We start from the raw sequence: 7,279 nt of genomic DNA on the forward strand, positions 1-7,279 counted from the left end.
TCCAGTCTGCATGTTGAAGTATCCAATATACTTAACCCCTGAGGTGCTCCAAATTCTGAAGCCATACCTTGTGTGGTAGGTCATATGAATGTGCATGGGTGAAAGTGACATTTAGTGTAAAAGCACTTTGAGTGTTCAGAGGACAAGAAATATAAGTGTATTTAACATTGCAATGTGGACAAAGTCCACAAAATAAGTACAGAGTTCTACAAAAGTCTGAGGGACAGTAGGAATCAGAATCAGAAATATGTATTGGTCACCGGGGGGATTTTACAGTCGCTCTTATGCCAGCATTGAGAATTATCCTAAGTAGGATTAAGTATCAGCACAGGTATATATAAACATAAAATAGAATTACAGTAACATTTAGCACTGTATGCAAATATAAACTCTTTAACACCTGAGCTGTTATCAGTTTTCTGCTGCATTTTGACACCTTTTACAGGCATTTTAACCTCTGAAAGCTGAAAAAATTGGTTTGATTTCTTTCAAAACACAGGAAAAACATAATGAGCAACTTGGCACTTTCTTGATGTTATTTTATAGTTTTTTTATGTTATCTTTTTACTTTATCTCTTTCTTTTTCTCCCTATTTTCCAGTAATCTTCTTGTTATGTCTTTTTAATTTCTTGCAAACTTTTGGGCCATTTCTTATTAAGTTGCTCGCCATTCTCTGATGTTTTTGAAAGCTTATTTTCTTATAGGTTAAAGGAGTAAAAGTATGCATAATATACTGAGTATATCAAGCGTGTTAAAATATAGATGTAAAGAATACTAGTATGTGAATATATAAATCATAACATGGATCATGTGTAAAATCTGAAACTGTGCCATATGCTACAATGTAATGTCTAAAACTAGTATGTAAGTTAAAATATATAGAAAATATAAATATGTGTGCAATTCTACAATGAACAACAGAGATATACATGAATAAGAATAACAATAATATATACAATATGTTTCACATGTTAAATATAGCCTACATTCAAGAGTTGAGAGAATATTGCACGTTTGAATAATTGCACAGAGGACTGCTGTGGTTGAAATATTGCTCCAAATATTGCAGTTAAGACAGTGATATAAAGAAGTAAGTTAGTAAACTGGAGTACTTAAAAGAAATTAAGTGTCCTGCTATTGTCCAGTTAACATAAAGTGGCATACCAATTGCAACTGTGGAAACCTCAATGATTATAGAAAAAGTTTATAAAGGGGCAATTGCCTTGTCCAGACAGTTTTAGTGTTGGATTTTATTGGTACTGTGAGGCGGCAGTTTGCCCGATGCAACTCGTCATCAATTTAGGCCCATTTGTAAATGGCTCACTTCCAGTTAGACTCCGTAAAACACCCATCACATTTTCAGCTCAGAGGTCCAAGTCCCAAACTGTTCACAAGTGCGCTAATTAGCAAATGTTAGCATGCCAAGTCAACTAAGATGGTGAATGAGGCAAACATCTAATCACAGAGCTGCATCCAAAGCCAGCTGTATCTTTGGTTGTCAGTGTTACCCCATTAATACCTGGATCAACATCACTTTTCTTGTGCTGCGTTCACATGCCTTTTACAGGTATTTACAACTCAGTGAAAAATGATTACATTTAGAAAATTATTTTGATAAAAGCTAAGGAAATACTTACAGAAAATCATATTTGTGATTATCACAGCTACATAAAAAATTGTTTTTAGTTTATTATATTTAGTGCTTATGTCTAAATACTTATTTTCAGGTAATTTTCTTTTGTTATTTTTTGTGTTTTCCTTTTTTTTTTACTTTTAAACTTTTCAAAATTTTTTTCTGATTTTTGGAGGTTATTTTTGTGTTTTAATTTTCAGTTAATTTTGTGATACTTTTTACTAATTTCTCGGTAATTTTGGGGTAATTTCTGCTTAAGTTGCTCACAGCCTTCTTCCCATATTTTTTGAAAGAAATAAAACCAGTTTACCCAGGTTTTACAGGGTTAATCAACACTTGCCTTCAAAAAGCAATATCAATTCATTTCCTCCTCATCCTTTAATTTCTTTATTTAACAGTTCATTTAAAAGAGACTCTTTAATGGTTGCAACACCAACATACATGCACAAATTAAAAGAAAATGGATAACACAAAAAAGTCAAAGGACTTATTTCCACTGTGTTGTAGTTTAACATTTCCTATGATATTAAAACTGGTCCATTACCTCCTTTTTTCCGTTGACTGAGGCTGCTCACTTGACCGTGGACGCCTCTATTTGATTTTCCAGTGTGTGCTAAAACAGCATCAGTCAGCCTTACTGTATTGGGTGAGAAAAGTTCAGCTTCCGCAAAGTTGATGTGACAGCTTTTCCAGCGGCTGAGTCATGTTTTAATGGTCCTAATCACCCTTTATTGTCGTCTACTCTGGCCTTTTTTCTCCCTCCGCTGCTCATTTGAGAAGCTGATCGGTGGGAGATAATGAGGGCTAATGGTCTGTCTGATTGACTGAATGAATGTGGGAACGTACGACACGGAGCCTGCTGTGTGGATAGTGTCACCTTTTCACAGGGACAAAAAATGGCTGTCATTTTAAAGACAATAGACATTTATGACTGGAGATTATCTAGAAAATGACCATTTTAGCCAAAGATTATATACGACCTATGTTTGATGTGGTTAGAGAGAAAAGTGCCTCTTCCCCATAAAGTCTGAAGACAGATGTTTATACTGTAGCAAGCTGTAGTCTCATGCAAGGCTAATTAGACCTCTAATCTGTGTCCAAAATCACTCTTTTCATCACTTGATAGTTTACAGTACTTGTTGCTGTGAATAATTTAGCTCTCCACTCATATTTTTTTAATGGTAATGATTTTTTTTTATTATTAAGCCATCATGTAGAAGCCTAAAAGAGAAGCACAGAAGAGCTGGATATTTACATGTGGACATTAAAAGCACTAAAAGACCTTTTATATCAATGTCAAGTGTCTTACGCTGGAAATGACCCTGTAGGTGACCTCTGACCCCAATTCTGAAAATGTGTGTGAATATGACAACCAACTGATAAGCAGGTTCCAGTTATAGATTTGCAAGACAGTGCTATTTTCAAAATGTCGAGAAAACACAATTGCGAGATGACTATGTCTCCACTGAGTGATGTTCTGCGGCTTCTCCTTTGGTGATAACATTCCAAGAAGCACGGTGATGGATGTTCAAAACATTAGCAGCTTTATTTCTATTGCAGCCACCACATTAGCCATCATTATTTCCAATCCAATGCCATGTAGTCATGTTATAAGAGTGATAATGGAAAGGCGAGCCCCTTATACGTGGGAATGACCACCTATGAGGGATTTCTGGGAGGTGATAGTCCACGATTTCATGGAGGAATTGTGAATTCAAAACTTGCGGATGATCCGTTTAACTTTTGAAGATTTAAGCAATGCAATAACACCTCTTTTAGTGCCTGCTGCATAATGAGGGAGCCAGTTCCTATCGACAAGCACATAGCCATGGCATCATGTGACCTAGAAAAGCCAAAAAAGTGTTTCCATTGCAGTTTTATAAACTATGGCTTTTTTGAATTACCTAAATACACTTGTTAAAATGTTTTTGAGATAAGTGGGAGGTTTTTTTTGTTGTTGTTTTTTTTGAATTAATGTGTTTTCATTTTATACATGAAAGTTAAACTTGTGATATTTGAGGGTTAAGGGAAACCTGCCTAATTGACAAGCAGCCCACTCCCTCTATAGTGAGGAGTAAATTGTGACTTTGGACATGTGCTGTAACATGGCTAATTCTCACATCTATAAAATGCAACACATTGCATTGTAGGTAGAAAGGAGGATAGAAAAACATCTCATTTTTTTTTTTAAAAAAGCATGTATATCAATTATTAAAATGAAATGAGGTTTTAGGGTGATTATATGGATTGGATTATTTAATGTCAGGGCTAAATGGATACTACTATACTTGGTGCATTGATCCCAATTACTGTAATTTATGTACATTTCAGTACATTTTTTTAAGCACTGTACTCAAGTACATATTTGAGGTTACTTTTCCATTACTTGAGTAGTTAATCTCATGCCTCTTTCCACTTCTGCCCCACTACACTTCAAAGGGAAATATTTTTACTATTATTCTATAACTGCTTTACAAATTAAGATTGTTGCACACAAACCAAAAATATGAAAATATACAAGTGCAGCTGAAACATTTAGTAAATTAACTAGAAAATAAATTGGCAACTTTTTCTTTGATTCTGTAAGTCATTTTTCATGCAAAAAATAAAACAACATAAAATAAAAAATGTAAAAAAAATGCCATGGTTCCAGCCTCTCATATAAATTGTATGTATGACAATTGGCTGTTTTTTCTTGTAACTATTTAAATCATTTTGATAAATCAAATTTGTCTAAACCTTAAGCATGTGTACTTTTACTTTAAATACTTCAATACATTTCCCTGAAATCACACGCACTTTGTTTCAGTTTATTAAACAGTACATCAATTTCACTACAGCAGACATTCTCCCTCTTCTTCTTACAGCCTTTTTTTGGTGTTTTGGGGGTTGAGCACACCTGGTCAGAGCAAATTTGGATGGTGCACCTGGAGATGACATGAGAAAAATTAAGAGAAAACCCAGTGTCTAACATGTCACTCTAAAATCTTCAATAAGTGTTCAGTTACATTTAAATCTGGCGACTGAAGGCCATAGCATCTTAATCACACTGTTTTCATATCATCAAACCATTAAGTGAGCCTTTGTGACCAGTGTGGGAGCATCTGCTTTCATTAAGTTTCTCAAATTTATTCTGGATTTTTCGTTAACTCGTCCATTTATGCCAGTTTAACAGAGCCACAGTTCCTAACTTTGAACTTCCAATACCTCAAAGTTACCACAGGGTGGAGTTAGGGCCCTGCAGAAGGCAGCTAGTCCTCAGCTATAATCTTGTAGAGGCAGACAATGATGCAGTGGGAAGGAAGGGAAAAGAGTGGGGATCAATTGAAGCATCTATGATTGTCAAATGAGAGTGCATTCTCCTTTGACATGCTCGTGATTTCAGCCATTGAGAATAATTTCAGTTGTTCATGGTTTTCAGAAAATTATCCTCATCACCCCCCCGATATACCTGTAGAGTGCATTCTCAAGCTGCATCTGTAGAGGACAGCACATGCAACAAAGCCAGGGGCTTTAAAAGATGCCATTTTTCAGAAGTAACCCACATCACTTTGATAACACCTCTGAACGTGCTGAGTTTATGTATTTGGCTGTGAATTATCTTTGAATATCAAACTTGTAAAGGACTGCGTCTTCATCAACCACTTTGTGATGTCTTGAGCTCATGTACAATACAAATACACTGTGTGATGAAGCTGTCATTTAAAAGTGCTGTAGTTATATTCCGTCTCTTTAAACTTGCAGTCGCACTGAGCCCACTCTCATCGCAGCTCCCTTCGGGATTCTTCAGTGCAACGTCTTATTCCCTCACCCTAACGTCCTGCTTTAATTAATTCTCCTTATTACGTTCCACAGTGGGGCGCCTACTGTCTTCTTAAAGTCTGTTTAAAGCAATTTCAATTGTGGACTTTCGTTTTGTCGACAGAAAGTTAACAGAACATGGTTACAGTCCGTAGCACTCAGAAACAGCAGGCGCTCGGCACAGTGGGGGGAAAAAACACACTGTTTTCAGCTGCAAAACAAACATCTTAGAGTTGTGGTTAAAAGAAGTGGGATGAAGGAAAAATTAGATTATTAAGAATCTAGAGCTCTCAGACACCTGATATATGAGTACAAGAGCAAGAAAGAGGAAAGCATATGAGCGGAGCTGGCTGGCTCAAAAGTCTGTGATCCAATCTGGAGTCAACAACTGGTCTGATCAAGATAACAATCCAGCACAAAGTTTCCAAAAAACCCAACAACTTCTCACCTTACCTGGGAAACTATCAGTTGTACAGGCAGGCTTAAGAGTGTTCCCTGATTTTCAGAGATCCTCTGTACCAGGACAGAGCATTATCAGCCAGCCAACACCAAACCCCAGTCAAGCTGTCTGGGACCACATCCTTTAAAGTTTACATATGTCCTGTTCTTAAAAACAAGGTTCTTAAAAAGGTGGCCCAGTCTATTTTTTGTTTTTTGTAAAGAAACATGCTAACTGCCACTCAGCGTAGCAAGAGGAAAACAGTAAAATAAAATGAACAAGTACTAGGTGTCAGCAGATTATTGGCCTGGTTGATTGTCAGGGCCGCTATTTGATATTTTGCAAATTATCTGTATCAGCATTTTATCTGAATGATCACCAATAAAATTAATAGATGAGAAAGTGTTTTTATTTCACTTAACCAACACCAAGGAAGGCAGTCTACCATACAGGCAAAGCAAGTGTCCGCGTGGGAGGAACTTTTACTTTGTAAAACCTCAGGAAGCTATTTTTATTCATTCATGTTTTATTTAAATTTTCAGTGAACTTTATAGAAATGTTCCAGAAACTTGCTGTATATGATGTTAAAAAGTGTCAGTTTTGATTAAACATTTGACAAAGGCATTTAGACAAAGTTTTGTGTTGTAGTTTGTTATATTCCACAGTCTAGATTTTGAAATAGAAATATTTCTATTGTTATTGTAAATTCATATCCATTTCAAATATCGGTTATCATTCTAATTAAGTACAAATAATCGGTATTGGTCCCGAAAAACCAATATCAGGCGACCCATAACACATACATATATGCAGACATAAACATATATACAGACACTCACACACATGCAGAAACTTTAAAGGAACATGCAGTTGCACAAAATAAAGGCCCACCTAGGGCTTTATCCATTGTGATTGGCTGCAAAACGATGCAAGAAGGTAGAGAAATGTTCATTTGGACATATATTTAATAGGGTGTGTGTGTCTGTGTGTGGGGAGTTTAGCGAAAAATGTATTTCATGAAAGGATTCCAGAGTCTCATATATTTATCAGAAGAGCCATTTCATGTAATCATCAGTTTCTATAGTTTGAGGTGCTGCATCATCTCCCTCAGCTTCCAACTCAGGAGGTGAGGGTTCTTCTGTTGGAGAAGGATGAGTCTTTGTGCTAATAAAGTAACACATTTCATTTTTTTGAGTTTGGTTCCTGACAGATTCTTACTTTCCTCTCCTGCTAAGCCAAAAATAGCTATCAACGGATCTGGATGAGGTGTTATTTTAAAGAAAAAGGAGTCTTCTTTGACCTGATTTTGGAGGACATAACTGATGTATCCTTTCCAATACTAAGAATACAAAATCCATTGGGTCTCATTCATGAAACATGAGTAATTCTGAAAGCAGATTTGCACA

This window comes from Plectropomus leopardus, chromosome 11, assembly GCF_026936395.1.
Source record: "Plectropomus leopardus strain MGB_pleo_1.0 chromosome 11, ASM2693639v1, whole genome shotgun sequence".
NCBI classification, from domain to species: domain Eukaryota; kingdom Metazoa; phylum Chordata; class Actinopteri; order Perciformes; family Serranidae; genus Plectropomus; species Plectropomus leopardus.